Below are 21,618 nucleotides of genomic sequence, written 5' to 3'. Positions count from 1 at the left end.
AGGCAGTGGTTGCCGACCTCTCATATTGTTCAAAACTTATGTATTCATATGATTTTGGCAATAATATGAGTAAATTAAATAATATACATATGAAAATGATTAATTATTATATGTATAAGGGAAAAAATTCTGAAAATATCCCACATTCTCTTAGTATTATAGAGAAAAGCCATTATAGTGAGAGGGTATAGTAGTGTAAACGACCGGAATTACGACAGAGGGTTCAAAAACTACTATAGGTAGGCAGTGGTTGCCGACCTCTCATATTGTTCAAAACTTATGTATTCATATGATTTTGGCAATAATATGAGTAAATTAAATAATATACATATGAAAATGATTAATTATTATATGTATAAGGGAAAAAATGCTGAAAATATCCCACATTCTCTTAGTATTATAGAGAAAAGCCATTATAGTGAGAGGGTATAGTAGTGTAAACGACCGGAATTACGACAGAGGGTTCAAAAACTACTATAGGTAGGCAGTGGTTGCCGACCTCTCATATTGTTCAAAACTTATGTATTCATATGATTTTGGCAATAATATGAGTAAATTAAATAATATACATATGAAAATGATTAATTATTATATGTATAAGGGAAAAAATGCTGAAAATATCCCACATTCTCTTAGTATTATAGAGAAAAGCCATTATAGTGAGAGGGTATAGTAGTGTAAACGACCGGAATTACGACAGAGGGTTCAAAAACTACTATAGGTAGGCAGTGGTTGCCGACCTCTCATATTGTTCAAAACTTATGTATTCATATGATTTTGGCAATAATATGAGTAAATTAAATAATATACATATGAAAATGATTAATTATTATATGTATAAGGGAAAAAATAATCATATTATATATGAATAATGGAAAAAAAATGAAATGTTCCTATAATCTCTTAATATATAAGAGAATAGCCCGTATGTTGGGTGGCAAACGGAATTGAAAATACCCGCTTTGAGGACAGCGGGTTCAAAAACTACTATAGGTAGGCAGTGGTTGCCGACCTCCCGCATTATTCGAAATATTTATTTCGGATTATGTTTATATTGGTTACATACAATAAAGTATATTATTATCCGTACAAATTTGTTTCTCAGTTCTATAGAACACGGGACTTGGCTCCGCGGATAATAGGAATATACGCTTTATAGATAATATCGTTGAAACAAAAGTCAAGTTTCTATTATATATAGAATAACAAATCGTTTCCATATATTATCGTTAATTTTTGGAGGCAGGCAAATATTAATTTATTACCTGCCGTATAGTTGGATTATTATATCGTTACGGTATAATACAAATATGGATTCTTATGAAAGAAATATAAAATTATATATTAAATGTGGAAATATTATCATATGCGCTTGGTTTTATGTTATATATTACCAGAGATATATATGAAAAGAGATAAATTTTAAATTTATCTTCAAAATGCAAATGATTTAACTTAATATTTATATTGGTTAAACAAAAATTGTACATGTGTGGATACAATAATTATGTATGTTGGAAATAAAATGATATTTTATAATGAAATATGTATGTATAAAAAGATAAAATTATAGAAATATATATATTACAATAATTAGATGAAATTCTTGTTATATTGGTAAAACAAGTATAAATTAAAAATGAAAATATGGATTACGAATGCTATATAAAAATGGCCGTAATCGAATGGATTTTTTTACTTATATATTTAAAATTTTACCCAAAGGCGAAATATTGAATTTTATTCAATATAATAAAAATCATGGAATTATATAAAGTGAAAAATCTATATATCTATATATCTATTATATTGCTTATTTCGATTCAAAATATATGAATGGAATATGAAGGAAAAACATTATTCTGGTTGATCCTGCCAGTAGTTATATGCTTGTCTCAAAGATTAAGCCATGCATGTCTAAGTACACACGAATTAAAAGTGAAACCGCAAAAGGCTCATTATATCAGTTATGGTTCCTTAGATCGTTAACAGTTACTTGGATAACTGTGGTAATTCTAGAGCTAATACATGCAATTAAAACATGAACCTTATGGGACATGTGCTTTTATTAGGCTAAAACCAAGCGATCGCAAGATCGTTATATTGGTTGAACTCTAGATAACATGCAGATCGTATGGTCTTGTACCGACGACAGATCTTTCAAATGTCTGCCCTATCAACTTTTGATGGTAGTATCTAGGACTACCATGGTTGCAACGGGTAACGGGGAATCAGGGTTCGATTCCGGAGAGGGAGCCTGAGAAACGGCTACCACATCTAAGGAAGGCAGCAGGCGCGTAAATTACCCACTCCCAGCTCGGGGAGGTAGTGACGAAAAATAACAATACAGGACTCATATCCGAGGCCCTGTAATTGGAATGAGTACACTTTAAATCCTTTAACAAGGACCAATTGGAGGGCAAGTCTGGTGCCAGCAGCCGCGGTAATTCCAGCTCCAATAGCGTATATTAAAGTTGTTGCGGTTAAAACGTTCGTAGTTGAACTTGTGCTTCATACGGGTAGTACAACTTACAATTGTGGTTAGTACTATACCTTTATGTATGTAAGCGTATTACCGGTGGAGTTCTTATATGTGATTAAATACTTGTATTTTTTCATATGTTCCTCCTATTTAAAAACCTGCACTAGTGCTCTTAAACGAGTGTTATTGTGGGCCGGTACTATTACTTTGAACAAATTAGAGTGCTTAAAGCAGGCTTCAAATGCCTGAATATTCTGTGCATGGGATAATGAAATAAGACCTCTGTTCTGCTTTCATTGGTTTTCAGATCAAGAGGTAATGATTAATAGAAGCAGTTTGGGGGCATTAGTATTACGACGCGAGAGGTGAAATTCTTGGACCGTCGTAAGACTAACTTAAGCGAAAGCATTTGCCAAAGATGTTTTCATTAATCAAGAACGAAAGTTAGAGGTTCGAAGGCGATCAGATACCGCCCTAGTTCTAACCATAAACGATGCCAGCTAGCAATTGGGTGTAGCTACTTTTATGGCTCTCTCAGTCGCTTCCCGGGAAACCAAAGCTTTTGGGCTCCGGGGGAAGTATGGTTGCAAAGCTGAAACTTAAAGGAATTGACGGAAGGGCACCACCAGGAGTGGAGCCTGCGGCTTAATTTGACTCAACACGGGAAAACTTACCAGGTCCGAACATAAGTGTGTAAGACAGATTGATAGCTCTTTCTCGAATCTATGGGTGGTGGTGCATGGCCGTTCTTAGTTCGTGGAGTGATTTGTCTGGTTAATTCCGATAACGAACGAGACTCAAATATATTAAATAGATATCTTCAGGATTATGGTGCTGAAGCTTATGTAGCCTTCATTCATGGTGGCAGTAAAATGTTTATTGTGTTTGAATGTGTTTATGTAAGTGGAGCCGTACCTGTTGGTTTGTCCCATTATAAGGACACTAGCTTCTTAAATGGACAAATTGCGTCTAGCAATAATGAGATTGAGCAATAACAGGTCTGTGATGCCCTTAGATGTCCTGGGCTGCACGCGCGCTACAATGAAAGTATCAACGTGTATTTCCTAGACCGAGAGGTCCGGGTAAACCGCTGAACCACTTTCATGCTTGGGATTGTGAACTGAAACTGTTCACATGAACTTGGAATTCCCAGTAAGTGTGAGTCATTAACTCGCATTGATTACGTCCCTGCCCTTTGTACACACCGCCCGTCGCTACTACCGATTGAATTATTTAGTGAGGTCTCCGGACGTGATCACTGTGACGCCTTGCGTGTTACGGTTGTTTCGCAAAAGTTGACCGAACTTGATTATTTAGAGGAAGTAAAAGTCGTAACAAGGTTTCCGTAGGTGAACCTGCGGAAGGATCATTATTGTATAATATCCTTATCGTTAATAAACATTTGTTATAATACAAATAAATACAATTTACCAAAATAAAAATATTACAAAATGATTCCACGGAATCAAAAGTTAAAGTCAAAATAAAATGAAGATGGCTTTTATTTTATATGTGGGGCTTGGCAACCTCATAAAAAGACTTTAACATTATTAATGTTGTTGTGCGTATTTGTGGCAGTACCTACTACAACAATGGCGTTTCCTATAAAAACAAATTCTCGAAAATGGAAATCGAAGAAACTGAACAAAATTTGAAAGTAGAAGTCGAATTAAAATTAAAATAATTTTGAATGTGGTATTCAAAATAAGTGTGTGTGTATATGGACCATAATATACACGCGTTGCGAATATGTATTGTTCATCTATGTTATGAGCATACGTTGGCTAATGCAACAACCTAAAATATACAATGTTTGTACCTGTCATCCATCAGGTTAATGTTTTATATAAATTTTGCAGTATGTGTCACCCAAAATAGCAAACCATAACCAGATTTTTATGATACATAATGCTTATATGAAACTAAGACATATCGCAACATTTATTTTTAGGTATAAAAATAAATTTATTGAAGGAATTGATATATGCCAGTAAAATGGTGTATTTTTAATTTCTTTCAATAAAAACAATATTGATATTATATAAAAATGAATTATAAAACTCTAAGCGGTGGATCACTCGGCTCATGGGTCGATGAAGAACGCAGCAAACTGTGCGTCATCGTGTGAACTGCAGGACACATGAACATCGACATTTTGAACGCATATCGCAGTCCATGCTGTTATGTACTTTAATTAATTTTATAGTGCTGCTTGGACTACATATGGTTGAGGGTTGTAAGACTATGCTAATTAAGTTGTTTATAAATTTTTTATAAGCATATGGTATATTATTGGATTAAATAATGATTTTATTCATAATATTAAAAAAGAAATGAAAAACATTATCTCACATTTGAATGTGAAAAACGAAGAGAAATATTTTCTTTTTCAATCAAATAATACTGAGAAATGTCTAGCATAAAAAATTGAAATATTTTTCATCTAGAATTGTCTCTTATTAATGATTCGGAAAAAGAAAAATCTTGGTTTTGTTATTATTCTTCGTTGGTTCGTTAAATGGATAAAAAATAACTTTGCTTACAAGAACTATTGGAACTATTTATAACGAATTTAATTGATTGTTTTATCATTTATATATAAAGAATTTATGGCAAAAAATAGTTATATATACAACCTCAACTCATATGGGACTACCCCCTGAATTTAAGCATATTAATTAGGGGAGGAAAAGAAACTAACAAGGATTTTCTTAGTAGCGGCGAGCGAAAAGAAAACAGTTCAGCACTAAGTCACTTTGTCTATATGGCAAATGTGAGATGCAGTGTATGGAGCGTCAATATTCTAGTATGAGAAATTAATGATTTAAGTCCTTCTTAAATGAGGCCATTTACCCATAGAGGGTGCCAGGCCCGTATAACGTTAATGATTACTAGATGATGTTTCCAAAGAGTCGTGTTGCTTGATAGTGCAGCACTAAGTGGGTGGTAAACTCCATCTAAAACTAAATATAACCATGAGACCGATAGTAAACAAGTACCGTGAGGGAAAGTTGAAAAGAACTCTGAATAGAGAGTTAAACAGTACGTGAAACTGCTTAGAGGTTAAGCCCGATGAACCTGAATATCCGTTATGGAAAATTCATCATTAAAATTGTAATATTTAAATAATATTATTAAGAATAATGTGCATTTTTTCCATATAAGGACATTGTAATCTATTAGCATATCCCAAATTTATCATAAAATATAACTTATAGTTTATTCCAATTAAATTGCTTGCATTTTAACACAGAATAAATGTTATTAATTTGATAAAGTGCTGATAGATTTATATTATTACAGAGCGTTAATTTTTCGGAATTATATAATGGCATAATTATCATTGATTTTTGTGTTTATTATATGCTCTTGTATGATTAACAATGCGAAAGATTCAGGATACCTTCGGGACCCGTCTTGAAACACGGACCAAGGAGTCTAACATATGTGCAAGTTATTGGGATGTAAACCTAATAGCGTAATTAACTTGACTAATAATGGGATTAGTTTTTTAGCTATTTATAGCTAATTAACACAATCCCGGGGCGTTCTATATAGTTATGTATAATGTATATTTATATTATTTATGCCTCTAACTGGAACGTACCTTGAGCATATATGCTGTGACCCGAAAGATGGTGAACTATACTTGATCAGGTTGAAGTCAGGGGAAACCCTGATGGAAGACCGAAACAGTTCTGACGTGCAAATCGATTGTCAGAATTGAGTATAGGGGCGAAAGACCAATCGAACCATCTAGTAGCTGGTTCCTTCCGAAGTTTCCCTCAGGATAGCTGGTGCATTTTAATATTATATAAAATAATCTTATCTGGTAAAGCGAATGATTAGAGGCCTTAGGGTCGAAACGATCTTAACCTATTCTCAAACTTTAAATGGGTAAGAACCTTAACTTTCTTGATATGAAGTTCAAGGTTATGATATAATGTGCCCAGTGGGCCACTTTTGGTAAGCAGAACTGGCGCTGTGGGATGAACCAAACGTAATGTTACGGTGCCCAAATTAACAACTCATGCAGATACCATGAAAGGCGTTGGTTGCTTAAAACAGCAGGACGGTGATCATGGAAGTCGAAATCCGCTAAGGAGTGTGTAACAACTCACCTGCCGAAGCAACTAGCCCTTAAAATGGATGGCGCTTAAGTTGTATACCTATACATTACCGCTAAAGTAGATGATTTATATTACTTGTGATATAAATTTTGAAACTTTAGTGAGTAGGAAGGTACAATGGTATGCGTAGAAGTGTTTGGCGTAAGCCTGCATGGAGCTGCCATTGGTACAGATCTTGGTGGTAGTAGCAAATAATCGAATGAGACCTTGGAGGACTGAAGTGGAGAAGGGTTTCGTGTGAACAGTGGTTGATCACGAGTTAGTCGGTCCTAAGTTCAAGGCGAAAGCCGAAAATTTTCAAGTAAAACAAAAATGCCTAACTATATAAACAAAGCGAATATAATACACTTGAATAATTTTGAACGAAAGGGAATACGGTTCCAATTCCGTAACCTGTTGAGTATCCGTTTGTTATTAAATATGGGCCTCGTGCTCATCCTGGCAACAGGAACGACCATAAAGAAGCCGTCGAGAGATATCGGAAGAGTTTTCTTTTCTGTTTTATAGCCGTACTACCATGGAAGTCTTTCGCAGAGAGATATGGTAGATGGGCTAGAAGAGCATGACATATACTGTTGTGTCGATATTTTCTCCTCGGACCTTGAAAATTTATGGTGGGGACACGCAAACTTCTCAACAGGCCGTACCAATATCCGCAGCTGGTCTCCAAGGTGAAGAGTCTCTAGTCGATAGAATAATGTAGGTAAGGGAAGTCGGCAAATTAGATCCGTAACTTCGGGATAAGGATTGGCTCTGAAGATTGAGATAGTCGGGCTTGATTGGGAAACAATAACATGGTTTATGTGCTCGTTCTGGGTAAATAGAGTTTCTAGCATTTATGTTAGTTACTTGTTCCCCGGATAGTTTAGTTACGTAGCCAATTGTGGAACTTTCTTGCTAAAATTTTTAAGAATACTATTTGGGTTAAACCAATTAGTTCTTATCAATTATAACGATTATCAATTAACAATCAATTCAGAACTGGCACGGACTTGGGGAATCCGACTGTCTAATTAAAACAAAGCATTGTGATGGCCCTAGCGGGTGTTGACACAATGTGATTTCTGCCCAGTGCTCTGAATGTCAAAGTGAAGAAATTCAAGTAAGCGCGGGTCAACGGCGGGAGTAACTATGACTCTCTTAAGGTAGCCAAATGCCTCGTCATCTAATTAGTGACGCGCATGAATGGATTAACGAGATTCCTACTGTCCCTATCTACTATCTAGCGAAACCACAGCCAAGGGAACGGGCTTGGAATAATTAGCGGGGAAAGAAGACCCTTTTGAGCTTGACTCTAATCTGGCAGTGTAAGGAGACATAAGAGGTGTAGAATAAGTGGGAGATATTAGACCTCGGTTTGGTATCGTCAATGAAATACCACTACTCTTATTGTTTCCTTACTTACTTGATTAAATGGAACGTGTATCATTTCCTAGCCATTATACGGATATATTTATTATATCTTATGGTATTGGGTTTTGATGCAAGCTTCTTGATCAAAGTATCACGAGTTTGTTATATAATCGCAAACAAATTCTTTAATAAAACGATGCATTTATGTATTTTTGATTTGAAAATTTGGTATAACTCCAATTACTCAGGTATGATCCAATTCAAGGACATTGCCAGGTAGGGAGTTTGACTGGGGCGGTACATCTCTCAAATAATAACGGAGGTGTCCCAAGGCCAGCTCAGTGCGGACAGAAACCACACATAGAGCAAAAGGGCAAATGCTGACTTGATCTCGGTGTTCAGTACACACAGGGACAGCAAAAGCTCGGCCTATCGATCCTTTTGGTTTAAAGAGTTTTTAACAAGAGGTGTCAGAAAAGTTACCATAGGGATAACTGGCTTGTGGCGGCCAAGCGTTCATAGCGACGTCGCTTTTTGATCCTTCGATGTCGGCTCTTCCTATCATTGTGAAGCAAAATTCACCAAGCGTTGGATTGTTCACCCATGCAAGGGAACGTGAGCTGGGTTTAGACCGTCGTGAGACAGGTTAGTTTTACCCTACTAATGACAAAACGTTGTTGCGACAGCATTCCTGCGTAGTACGAGAGGAACCGCAGGTACGGACCAATGGCACAATACTTGTTCGAGCGAACAGTGGTATGACGCTACGTCCGTTGGATTATGCCTGAACGCCTCTAAGGTCGTATCCGTGCTGGACTGCAATGATAAATAAGGGGCAATTTGCATTGTATGGCTTCTAAACCATTTAAAGTTTATAATTTATTTTATAAACGACAATGGATGTGATGCCAATGTAATTTGTAACATAGTAAATTAGGAGGATCTTCGATCACCTGATGCCGCGCTAGTTACATATAAAAGCATTATTTAATACAATGACAAAGCCTAGAATCAATTGTAAACGACTTTTGTAACAGGCAAGGTGTTGTAAGTGGTTGAGCAGCTGCCATACTGCGATCCACTGAAGCTTATCCTTTGCTTGATGATTCGATAAATAAATGATTTTTCCTGTAGCCAAACAAACACCTCGTCATCAATTTAGTGACGCATATGATATTGTCCCTATCATATAATTTTTGATATAAAGACTTTAAAGAATTATATCAAGTTGCCAAATACCTCGTCATCAATTTAGTGACGCATATGATATTGTCCCTATCGTATAATTTTTGATATAAAGACTTTAAAGAATTCTATCACGTTGCCAAATACCTCGTCATCAATTTAGTGACGCATATGATATTGTCCCTATCATATAATTAATATAAAGACTTTAATGAATTGTGTCAAGTTGCCAAACACCTCGTCATCAATTTAGTGACGCATATGATATTGTCCCTATCATATAATTTTTGATATAAAGACTTTAAAGAATTTATCAAGTTGCCAAATACCTCGTCATCAATTTAGTGACGCATATATATTGTCCTTCATATATTTATAAGACTTTATGAATTGTTCAAGTTGCAAACCTCGTCATCAATTTAGTTTTTTTTTTTTTTTTTTTTTTTTTTTTTTTAGCGTGCGTTTATTTATTTAAAATCTGTCCTAGTGGACAATAATTAAATGGTTTTGCGGGGGAACATTAGCTTAAGGGATACTATTGTACATGTATTTGTGGCGGGTTTTATATGTGTTGTCTATTGTTGTGGAAGATCGAGAGGGTGTCTCCTCATGAGACGTCTGCTTGTTTGGCTATTGTCTAACAGGTTGGTGGCGAGGTGGTTAGGGTGGTTTTCGAGCCTTTTCAGGTATCTCTCGCTGAGCCTGGAGATTTCATCAGCGACTTGTGGGATTCCAAGTTCCCTATGTATGGCGACATTCTCGTGGTAGGGATGCGCATTACAGGCAATTCTCAAGCACCTATTCTGGAACCGCTGTATACGCAGGCGATTCGTGTGGCTTGCCGTGCCCCATAGCTGTATCCCGTAGGTCCAGATGGGCTTGAGAATTGCCTTGTACACCAGGATTTTGTGGTTCTGCCTTAGCTTGGACCCTCTCCCAATAAGCCAATGCATCTGCCTCAGACGCGCATCGGCCTGTATGCGTTTGCTGACGATGTGGGGACGCCAAGTGAGCCTGCGGTCCAGGGTAAGTCCTAGGTACTTGGGTGCGGGTGCGTTGGGAATGATGACTCCGTTTAGCGTGACCGGTGGGCAGTCTCCTCTCCTTAGTGCAAATGTTGTTTGGGTAGATTTTTCCGCGTTCACTACGATGTTCCACCTGCTGAGCCAGGGATGTAGCGCGTCCATTTGCCTTTGGATTGTTTCGGAGGCTTCTCGTGGGTCGGATGAGGAGGCGAGGAAAGCCGTGTCATCTGCATAAGTCGCTATAGTTAGGTTCCTGGAGGGGATTATGGGAAGGTCTGCGGTGTAAAGGGTGTACAGTATTGGTCCGAGCACACTGCCTTGCGGAACTCCAGCTCTGATCAGTCTGGGTAGGCTTATTGCACTTCCGCATCTGACTTGGAATGCTCTTCCCTCAGTGTAGGATTTGAGGAGGGTAAAATGGGGGCTTGGGAGGTAGGATTTGAGTTTATGGAGGAGTCCAGGATGCCAAACTCTGTCGAATGCCTGCTTCACGTCGAGCATTACAGCGCAGCAGTATTTCTTTTGCTCGAATGCCTCGAGGATCCGTTCGACTAGCCGGTGGCATTGCTCTGGTGTTCCGTGGGAGCGCCTGAAGCCAAACTGGTGATCGGGGATCAAACCAGCCTCATCCAGTACTGGCAATACTCTGCGCAAAAATACTCTTTCGAGTATTTTGGAGAGGATTGCCAGCAAACTAATCGGACGATAGGAGGCGAGATTGGCTTCAGGCTTACCAGGCTTGAGGAGGACAATAACCTCTGCTCTTTTCCACTCTTCCGGGAAGTACCCTAGCCGGAAGCAGCTGTTGTAAATGCTGGCCAGCATTTGTGTGCAGCGGAATGGGAGCATTTTTAGGGCCGCCGCATCTATACGATCCAGGCCTGGAGATTTGTTGTTCTTCAGTAGAGCAATCTCCTGCGCAACTTCCTCAGGGTCGACTGGTTCCAACGGGGGACCGGGAGAGCTTGGGCTATTGAGAAACCGGGCTGTTTCAGCATGTTCTTCGGCAGTGCAGCAGTCGAACGGAGAGAAGGCGTTGTAAAGGTGTTCGGCGAAAGCTTCTGCTCTTTCAGCATCCGAACGGCACCAGGATCCATCTGCTTTGCGCACTGCGGAAACCTTTTTGGCTGGTCGTTTAATGTGGCGGGTGACGTTCCACAGATTGTGGTCTGGGTCCCCGGGAGAGAGTTCCTCGAGGAATCTGAGGAAGGAGTCCTGGCGTAGGCTGGAGATCTTGTCCTTCAACTCCTTTGTGGCGTGATTGAGCGCTGTTTTGTCTCTTGGATTGCGCGTCAAGAACCAAACTCTCCTGAGACGCCTCTTCTCAGTCACGAGTGCCGCAATTTCCGGGGACCAGAGGTGGAGGTCCCTGCTAGGTGTTCTCGCAGTCTTTGGTGGCGGTGGGCTTGCGAATTCCGCAGCGTTTTGCATCTGCCTGGTGAGATTCCCGATAGCTTCATCAATGTTCCTGGGTGTGTTGAGGATGGGGTTCGGATTGACGGTGGAGAGCATCCAGGACGCGAACTTGGCGGCGTCGGTATATTTTCCAGTGAGCCTTCTGAGCGGGGTTTTCCTGAGGACTGGCGTGTTGATTAGCACGTTTATTGCACAGTGGTCTGACAGGAGATCAGCATTTGTTGTGCAGCTGATCTTCGCATGCCCTATGCCTTTCGACACAGCAAAGTCCAGTAGGTCTGGAGTCTTGAGGGGATTCGTTGGCCAGTGAGTGGGCTCGCCAGTGGAGTGGCAGTCCAGTCGGTGGCGTTGCAGGTACCCAAACAGAGTTTTCCCTTTGGGGTTGTTGGCGCGCGATCCCCACCAAGAATGTTTGGCGTTATAATCTCCAGCTGCTATGAAGCGGGGCCCAAAATGCTCGAAGAACTCACTGAGGTGAGATGCTGTTATGCGGTATCTGGGGGGAAAGTAGACCGCTCCAATGTCTAAATCTCCTTGCGGGCTGACAATCCTGATGACAGGACATTGTGCCCAGTCTTGCTGAAACGCGGGCAGCTCTAGGTATTGAATACCGCTCCTGATGAGGATGGCTGCTCCACCGCGTGCTCTGCCAGAAGGATGGTCTGCATGGATGAGGTCATATCCGCTGATATTAAAGTGGGATCTGGGGGAGAAGTGGGTTTCGGCTACGAGTAGGATATCGATCTGGTGGGTCTTCAGATGGTGCTCGACTATGGCCTTGCTGTTCTGCAGGCCGTTCGCATTCCAGACGACTAGGTGGAGCTTTAGTTGCATGACTTGCTGTTGAGAATGGTGGCCACCAGCTGTGTCATCTGGGTGAACATGCGCTCCATCATCCTTTCCATCATTCCTTCCATGCGAGCGAACATCGCTTCTATCTGACCGGAGTGTGGGGTTTCTGTTTGGGTTTGGACTGGGGTTGTGGGATTCTGCGGTGCTGCGTGCACTCCGTTGAGGGCGTCTCGGTAGCTCCTGCCAGAGGTGACGTTTGGTGATGCCACGGGCGGCGCCTTGTTAGCATTAGCGACGGGCCTTGTTTTCGGAGCAGCGAGTGCTTTGGCCCTTTTGTATGCAGGGCATCCCTTGAAAGACGCAGGATGGTCCGCCTGGCAGTGGAAGCAGCACGCTTTGTCGTCCTCCCTCTTCTCACATGCCCTCGATTCGTGAGGGCCTCCACACTTTACACATCGGTATTCCAGGAAGCAGTAACGCTGTGTATGACCGAATCCTTGGCACCTGAAGCATTGAGGCACGTCGTTGAACTTCTGCGGCGGTTCAATGGTTACTACCGACCTGCAGATCCGCTTGACTTGGTAGACGTCTTTGTTGTTGCTGGAAGGCTCCAGGTTGGCGAAGAATATTCCCAGCGGTTCTTTAGTTCTTCTGCCAATGGGATTGTGCAGATCTCTAACAGCGTGCCCTTGTCTGCGAAGGTCTTCAATGATTTCCTCACGATCGGTGGAGTGGTGGAGTCCTTTGATGACAACCTTGTATGCACGTTCATCTTTCGGCTGGAAAGTCCGATGCCTCTTGTTTTGGGCCACAAGTTGGAGACGCAGAGCTGTATAGGACTCTTTGTCCGGCATCATGACACGTACGTTGTTGCCATTCACGGTCTTGTAGGTAAAATTGTTCTTCGGGCCTACAAGAGTCGTGATCATCTTGACGAGTGCCGAGATGTTGGTCACATCGGGGATAAAAATCGGAGGTGGCTTGATGGTCTTCGGGGTGGGCTTTGGTTTCTCGGGGGTCTTGGGCTTGGAATCGTCTTTAGGTCCGGGTTCGTCATCAGAGCTCTCTTGGTCGTACTCGTCTTCTTCGGTCGAGAGTAAAGCGAAGGCGTTGTTGGCGAGCTTCTTGCGCAGAGCTGCGCTAGTGCTTGGCTTATCTTCCAGCTCCTCTCCCTGTGCTTTCTTTGCCGGTTTTCGCTTTATCTCGCCCGGCTCTGTATGCGAGGTGCTTCCCTCGCTGCTGGAGCTGCTCTTGCGTGTTCTCAGAGCCTTTTTGCGTGGTGTTGTTCCAAGCTTGTGGGTGCGCGGGGGGGCCTGCCAGTCCATCTTCTCCAAAGTTGATAAGGAGTGAGGAGGGGGGGGGGGGGGGAAGCTGGGCACCGTAAGCCGGTGAGCCAGGCAGCACGTGGCTGCTGCTTTGCAATTATACCGCTGCTTCGAGCACTGGGTTTTTTGCGCTGATAACACGCACACTCGGGTGTGCGATGGTGTTAGTGCGAACTACCGTTAGGTACGTTGGCTGGGCCAATCAAAACGCGCGACAAGATCACGCGACGCGAAGTGGCTGGGCACAAGTAACGGGACTTACAACTGTGAACAATTTGCTAACAATTTGCTGTCGATCCGCAGGCACGTCTGCACTCGTCGAGTGTTCGATCGCGACTGTTCAATTTAGTGACGCATATGATATGATATTGTCCCTATCATATAATTTTTGATATAAAAACTTTAAAGAATTGTATCAAGTTGCCAAATACCTCGTCATCAATTTAGTGACGCATATGATATTGTCCCTATCATATAATTAATATAAAGACTTTAATGAATTGTGTCAAGTTGCCAAACACCTCGTCATCAATTTAGTGACGCATATGATATTGTCCCTATCATATAATTTTTGATATAAAGACTTTAAAGAATTTATCAAGTTGCCAAATACCTCGTCATCAATTTAGTGACGCATATGATATTGTCTCTATCATATAATTAATATAAAGACTTTAATGAATTGTGTCAAGTTGCCAAACACCTCGTCATCAATTTAGTGACGCATATGATATTGTCCCTATCATATAATTTTTGATATAAAAACTTTAAAGAATTGTATCAAGTTGCCAAATACCTCGTCATCAATTTAGTGACGCATATGATATTGTCCCTATCATATAATTAATATAAAGACTTTAATGAATTGTGTCAAGTTGCCAAACACCTCGTCATCAATTTAGTGACGCATATGATATTGTCCCTATCATATAATATTTGATATAAAGACTTTAAAGAATTATATCAAGTTGCCAAATACCTCGTCATCAATTTAGTGACGCATATGATATTGTCTCTATCATATAATTAATATAAAGACTTTAATGAATTGTGTCAAGTTGCCAAACACCTCGTCATCAATTTAGTGACGCATATGATATTGTCCCTATCATATAATTTTTGATATAAAGACTTTAAAGAATTCTATCAAGTTGCCAAATACCTCGTCATCAATTTAGTGACGCATATGATATTGTCTCTATCATATAATTAATATAAAGACTTTAATGATTTGTGTCACGTTGCCAAACACCTCGTCATCAATTTAGTGACGCATATGATATTGTCCCTATCATATAATTAATATAAAGACTTTTTAAAGAATTGTATCAAGTTGCCAAACACCTCGTCATCAACTACTATATTATGGTTGCGCCGACCTCTCATATTGTATTCTCTTATGTCTTCATAGGATTTTGGCAATTATACGAGTAAATTAAATAATATACATATGAAAATGATTAATTATTATATGTATAAGGGAAAAAATGCTGAAATATTCCCATATTATCTTAGTATTATAGAGGAAAGACCGTTGCCGACCTCTGATATTGTTCAAAACTTATGTATTTATATGATTTTGGCAATTATATGAGTAAATTAAATAATATACATATAAAATGATTAAATATTATATGTATAAATGTATAAAGGAAAAAATGATGAAATATTCCCACATTATCTTAGTATTATAGAGGAAAGACCGTTGCTGACCTCTGATATTGTTCAAAACTTATGTATTTATATGATTTTGGCAATAATATGAGTAAATTAAATAATATACATATGAAAATGATTAATTATTATATGTATAAATGTATAAGGGAAAAAATGCTGAAAATATTCCCATATTATCTTAGTATTATAGAGGAAAGACCGTTGCTGACCTCTGATATTGTTCAAAACTTATGTATTTATATGATTTTGGCAATTATATGAGTAAATTAAATAATATACATATGAAAATTATTAATTATTATATGTATAGGGGAAAAAATGCTGAAATATTCCCACATTCTCTTAGTATTATAGAGAAAAGCCATTATAGTGAGAGGGTATAGTAGTGTAAACGACCGGAATTACGACAGAGGGTTCAAAAACTACTATAGGTAGGCAGTGGTTGCCGACCTCTCATATTGTTCAAAACTTATGTATTCATATGATTTTGGCAATTATATGAGTAAATTAAATAATATACATATGAAAATTATTAATTATTATATGTATAGGGGAAAAAATGCTGAAATATTCCCACATTCTCTTAGTATTATAGAGAAAAGCCATTATAGTGAGAGGGTATAGTAGTGTAAACGACCGGAATTACGACAGAGGGTTCAAAAACTACTATAGGTAGGCAGTGGTTGCCGACCTCTCATATTGTTCAAAACTTATGTATTCATATGATTTTGGCAATTATATGAGTAAATTAAATAATATACATATGAAAATTATTAATTATTATATGTATAAGGGAAAAAATGCTGAAAATATCCCACATTCTCTTAGTATAATAGAGAAAAGCCATTATAGTGAGAGGGTATAGTAGTGTAAACGACCGGAATTACGACAGAGGGTTCAAAAACTACTATAGGTAGGCAGTGGTTGCCGACCTCTCATATTGTTCAAAACTTATGTATTCATATGATTTTGGCAATAATATGAGTAAATTAAATAATATACATATGAAAATGATTAATTATTATATGTATAAGGGAAAAAATTCTGAAAATATCCCACATTCTCTTAGTATTATAGAGAAAAGCCATTATAGTGAGAGGGTATAGTAGTGTAAACGACCGGAATTACGACAGAGGGTTCAAAAACTACTATAGGTAGGCAGTGGTTGCCGACCTCTCATATTGTTCAAAACTTATGTATTCATATGATTTTGGCAATAATATGAGTAAATTAAATAATATACATATGAAAATGATTAATTATTATATGTATAAGGGAAAAAATGCTGAAAATATCCCACATTCTCTTAGTATTATAGAGAAAAGCCATTATAGTGAGAGGGTATAGTAGTGTAAACGACCGGAATTACGACAGAGGGTTCAAAAACTACTATAGGTAGGCAGTGGTTGCCGACCTCTCATATTGTTCAAAACTTATGTATTCATATGATTTTGGCAATAATATGAGTAAATTAAATAATATACATATGAAAATGATTAATTATTATATGTATAAGGGAAAAAATGCTGAAAATATCCCACATTCTCTTAGTATTATAGAGAAAAGCCATTATAGTGAGAGGGTATAGTAGTGTAAACGACCGGAATTACGACAGAGGGTTCAAAAACTACTATAGGTAGGCAGTGGTTGCCGACCTCTCATATTGTTCAAAACTTATGTATTCATATGATTTTGGCAATAATATGAGTAAATTAAATAATATACATATGAAAATGATTAATTATTATATGTATAAGGGAAAAAATAATCATATTATATATGAATAATGGAAAAAAAATGAAATGTTCCTATAATCTCTTAATATATAAGAGAATAGCCCGTATGTTGGGTGGCAAACGGAATTGAAAATACCCGCTTTGAGGACAGCGGGTTCAAAAACTACTATAGGTAGGCAGTGGTTGCCGACCTCCCGCATTATTCGAAATATTTATTTCGGATTATGTTTATATTGGTTACATACAATAAAGTATATTATTATCCGTACAAATTTGTTTCTCAGTTCTATAGAACACGGGACTTGGCTCCGCGGATAATAGGAATATACGCTTTATAGATAATATCGTTGAAACAAAAGTCAAGTTTCTATTATATATAGAATAACAAATCGTTTCCATATATTATCGTTAATTTTTGGAGGCAGGCAAATATTAATTTATTACCTGCCGTATAGTTGGATTATTATATCGTTACGGTATAATACAAATATGGATTCTTATGAAAGAAATATAAAATTATATATTAAATGTGGAAATATTATCATATGCGCTTGGTTTTATGTTATATATTACCAGAGATATATATGAAAAGAGATAAATTTTAAATTTATCTTCAAAATGCAAATGATTTAACTTAATATTTATATTGGTTAAACAAAAATTGTACATGTGTGGATACAATAATTATGTATGTTGGAAATAAAATGATATTTTATAATGAAATATGTATGTATAAAAAGATAAAATTATAGAAATATATATATTACAATAATTAGATGAAATTCTTGTTATATTGGTAAAACAAGTATAAATTAAAAATGAAAATATGGATTACGAATGCTATATAAAAATGGCCGTAATCGAATGGATTTTTTTACTTATATATTTAAAATTTTACCCAAAGGCGAAATATTGAATTTTATTCAATATAATAAAAATCATGGAATTATATAAAGTGAAAAATCTATATATCTATATATCTATTATATTGCTTATTTCGATTCAAAATATATGAATGGAATATGAAGGAAAAACATTATTCTGGTTGATCCTGCCAGTAGTTATATGCTTGTCTCAAAGATTAAGCCATGCATGTCTAAGTACACACGAATTAAAAGTGAAACCGCAAAAGGCTCATTATATCAGTTATGGTTCCTTAGATCGTTAACAGTTACTTGGATAACTGTGGTAATTCTAGAGCTAATACATGCAATTAAAACATGAACCTTATGGGACATGTGCTTTTATTAGGCTAAAACCAAGCGATCGCAAGATCGTTATATTGGTTGAACTCTAGATAACATGCAGATCGTATGGTCTTGTACCGACGACAGATCTTTCAAATGTCTGCCCTATCAACTTTTGATGGTAGTATCTAGGACTACCATGGTTGCAACGGGTAACGGGGAATCAGGGTTCGATTCCGGAGAGGGAGCCTGAGAAACGGCTACCACATCTAAGGAAGGCAGCAGGCGCGTAAATTACCCACTCCCAGCTCGGGGAGGTAGTGACGAAAAATAACAATACAGGACTCATATCCGAGGCCCTGTAATTGGAATGAGTACACTTTAAATCCTTTAACAAGGACCAATTGGAGGGCAAGTCTGGTGCCAGCAGCCGCGGTAATTCCAGCTCCAATAGCGTATATTAAAGTTGTTGCGGTTAAAACGTTCGTAGTTGAACTTGTGCTTCATACGGGTAGTACAACTTACAATTGTGGTTAGTACTATACCTTTATGTATGTAAGCGTATTACCGGTGGAGTTCTTATATGTGATTAAATACTTGTATTTTTTCATATGTTCCTCCTATTTAAAAACCTGCACTAGTGCTCTTAAACGAGTGTTATTGTGGGCCGGTACTATTACTTTGAACAAATTAGAGTGCTTAAAGCAGGCTTCAAATGCCTGAATATTCTGTGCATGGGATAATGAAATAAGACCTCTGTTCTGCTTTCATTGGTTTTCAGATCAAGAGGTAATGATTAATAGAAGCAGTTTGGGGGCATTAGTATTACGACGCGAGAGGTGAAATTCTTGGACCGTCGTAAGACTAACTTAAGCGAAAGCATTTGCCAAAGATGTTTTCATTAATCAAGAACGAAAGTTAGAGGTTCGAAGGCGATCAGATACCGCCCTAGTTCTAACCATAAACGATGCCAGCTAGCAATTGGGTGTAGCTACTTTTATGGCTCTCTCAGTCGCTTCCCGGGAAACCAAAGCTTTTGGGCTCCGGGGGAAGTATGGTTGCAAAGCTGAAACTTAAAGGAATTGACGGAAGGGCACCACCAGGAGTGGAGCCTGCGGCTTAATTTGACTCAACACGGGAAAACTTACCAGGTCCGAACATAAGTGTGTAAGACAGATTGATAGCTCTTTCTCGAATCTATGGGTGGTGGTGCATGGCCGTTCTTAGTTCGTGGAGTGATTTGTCTGGTTAATTCCGATAACGAACGAGACTCAAATATATTAAATAGATATCTTCAGGATTATGGTGCTGAAGCTTATGTAGCCTTCATTCATGGTGGCAGTAAAATGTTTATTGTGTTTGAATGTGTTTATGTAAGTGGAGCCGTACCTGTTGGTTTGTCCCATTATAAGGACACTAGCTTCTTAAATGGACAAATTGCGTCTAGCAATAATGAGATTGAGCAATAACAGGTCTGTGATGCCCTTAGATGTCCTGGGCTGCACGCGCGCTACAATGAAAGTATCAACGTGTATTTCCTAGACCGAGAGGTCCGGGTAAACCGCTGAACCACTTTCATGCTTGGGATTGTGAACTGAAACTGTTCACATGAACTTGGAATTCCCAGTAAGTGTGAGTCATTAACTCGCATTGATTACGTCCCTGCCCTTTGTACACACCGCCCGTCGCTACTACCGATTGAATTATTTAGTGAGGTCTCCGGACGTGATCACTGTGACGCCTTGCGTGTTACGGTTGTTTCGCAAAAGTTGACCGAACTTGATTATTTAGAGGAAGTAAAAGTCGTAACAAGGTTTCCGTAGGTGAACCTGCGGAAGGATCATTATTGTATAATATCCTTATCGTTAATAAACATTTGTTATAATACAAATAAATACAATTTACCAAAATAAAAATATTACAAAATGATTCCACGGAATCAAAAGTTAAAGTCAAAATAAAATGAAGATGGCTTTTATTTTATATGTGGGGCTTGGCAACCTCATAAAAAGACTTTAACATTATTAATGTTGTTGTGCGTATTTGTGGCAGTACCTACTACAACAATGGCGTTTCCTATAAAAACAAATTCTCGAAAATGGAAATCGAAGAAACTGAACAAAATTTGAAAGTAGAAGTCGAATTAAAATTAAAATAATTTTGAATGTGGTATTCAAAATAAGTGTGTGTGTATATGGACCATAATATACACGCGTTGCGAATATGTATTGTTCATCTATGTTATGAGCATACGTTGGCTAATGCAACAACCTAAAATATACAATGTTTGTACCTGTCATCCATCAGGTTAATGTTTTATATAAATTTTGCAGTATGTGTCACCCAAAATAGCAAACCATAACCAGATTTTTATGATACATAATGCTTATATGAAAACTAAGACATATCGCAACATTTATTTTTAGGTATAAAAATAAATTTATTGAAGGAATTGATATATGCCAGTAAAATGGTGTATTTTTAATTTCTTTCAATAAAAACAATATTGATATTATATAAAATGAATTATAAAACTCTAAGCGGTGGATCACTCGGCTCATGGGTCGATGAAGAACGCAGCAAACTGTGCGTCATCGTGTGAACTGCAGGACACATGAACATCGACATTTTGAACGCATATCGCAGTCCATGCTGTTATGTACTTTAATTAATTTTATAGTGCTGCTTGGACTACATATGGTTGAGGGTTGTAAGACTATGCTAATTAAGTTGTTTATAAATTTTTTATAAGCATATGGTATATTATTGGATTAAATAATGATTTTATTCATAATATTAAAAAAGAAATGAAAAACATTATCTCACATTTGAATGTGAAAAACGAAGAGAAATATTTTCTTTTTCAATCAAATAATACTGAGAAATGTCTAGCATAAAAAATTGAAATATTTTTCATCTAGAATTGTCTCTTATTAATGATTCGGAAAAGAAAAATCTTGGTTTTGTTATTATTCTTCGTTGGTTCGTTAAATGGATAAAAAATAACTTTGCTTACAAGAACTATTGGAACTATTTATAACGAATTTAATTGATTGTTTTATCATTTATATATAAAGAATTTATGGCAAAAAATAGTTATATATACAACCTCAACTCATATGGGACTACCCCTGAATTTAAGCATATTAATTAGGGGAGGAAAAGAAACTAACAAGGATTTTCTTAGTAGCGGCGAGCGAAAAGAAAACAGTTCAGCACTAAGTCACTTTGTCTATATGGCAAATGTGAGATGCAGTGTATGGAGCGTCAATATTCTAGTATGAGAAATTAATGATTTAAGTCCTTCTTA

General features: G+C 37.8%; 5 non-coding genes across 5 annotated transcripts; all 5 read left to right on the top strand.

Moving 5' to 3' along the window:
• Nucleotides 1-1,859: 1,859 nt before the first annotated feature.
• LOC117149326 lies at nt 1,860-3,854 on the top strand. Its single transcript, XR_004460213.1, has one exon. It is a non-coding gene; the product is annotated as a small subunit ribosomal RNA (ribosomal RNA).
• A 686-nt stretch (nt 3,855-4,540) lies between these two features.
• LOC117149324 lies at nt 4,541-4,719 on the top strand. The gene has a single exon (XR_004460211.1). It is a non-coding gene; the product is annotated as a 5.8S ribosomal RNA (ribosomal RNA).
• Nucleotides 4,720-5,114: 395 nt separating this feature from the next.
• On the top strand, nt 5,115-9,076 carry LOC117149327. Its single transcript, XR_004460214.1, has one exon. It is a non-coding gene; the product is annotated as a large subunit ribosomal RNA (ribosomal RNA).
• A 9,083-nt stretch (nt 9,077-18,159) lies between these two features.
• Nucleotides 18,160-20,154, top strand: LOC117149325. The gene has a single exon (XR_004460212.1). It is a non-coding gene; the product is annotated as a small subunit ribosomal RNA (ribosomal RNA).
• Nucleotides 20,155-20,840: 686 nt separating this feature from the next.
• On the top strand, nt 20,841-21,019 carry LOC117149322. Its single transcript, XR_004460210.1, has one exon. It is a non-coding gene; the product is annotated as a 5.8S ribosomal RNA (ribosomal RNA).
• The last annotated feature ends 599 nt before the right edge of the window (nt 21,020-21,618 follow it).

The sequence above is a fragment of the Drosophila mauritiana genome, unplaced genomic scaffold (genome assembly GCF_004382145.1).
Source record: "Drosophila mauritiana strain mau12 unplaced genomic scaffold, ASM438214v1 U_195, whole genome shotgun sequence".
Taxonomy (NCBI): Eukaryota; Metazoa; Arthropoda; class Insecta; order Diptera; family Drosophilidae; genus Drosophila; species Drosophila mauritiana.
This window is presented reverse-complemented; position numbering and strand designations above follow the sequence as displayed.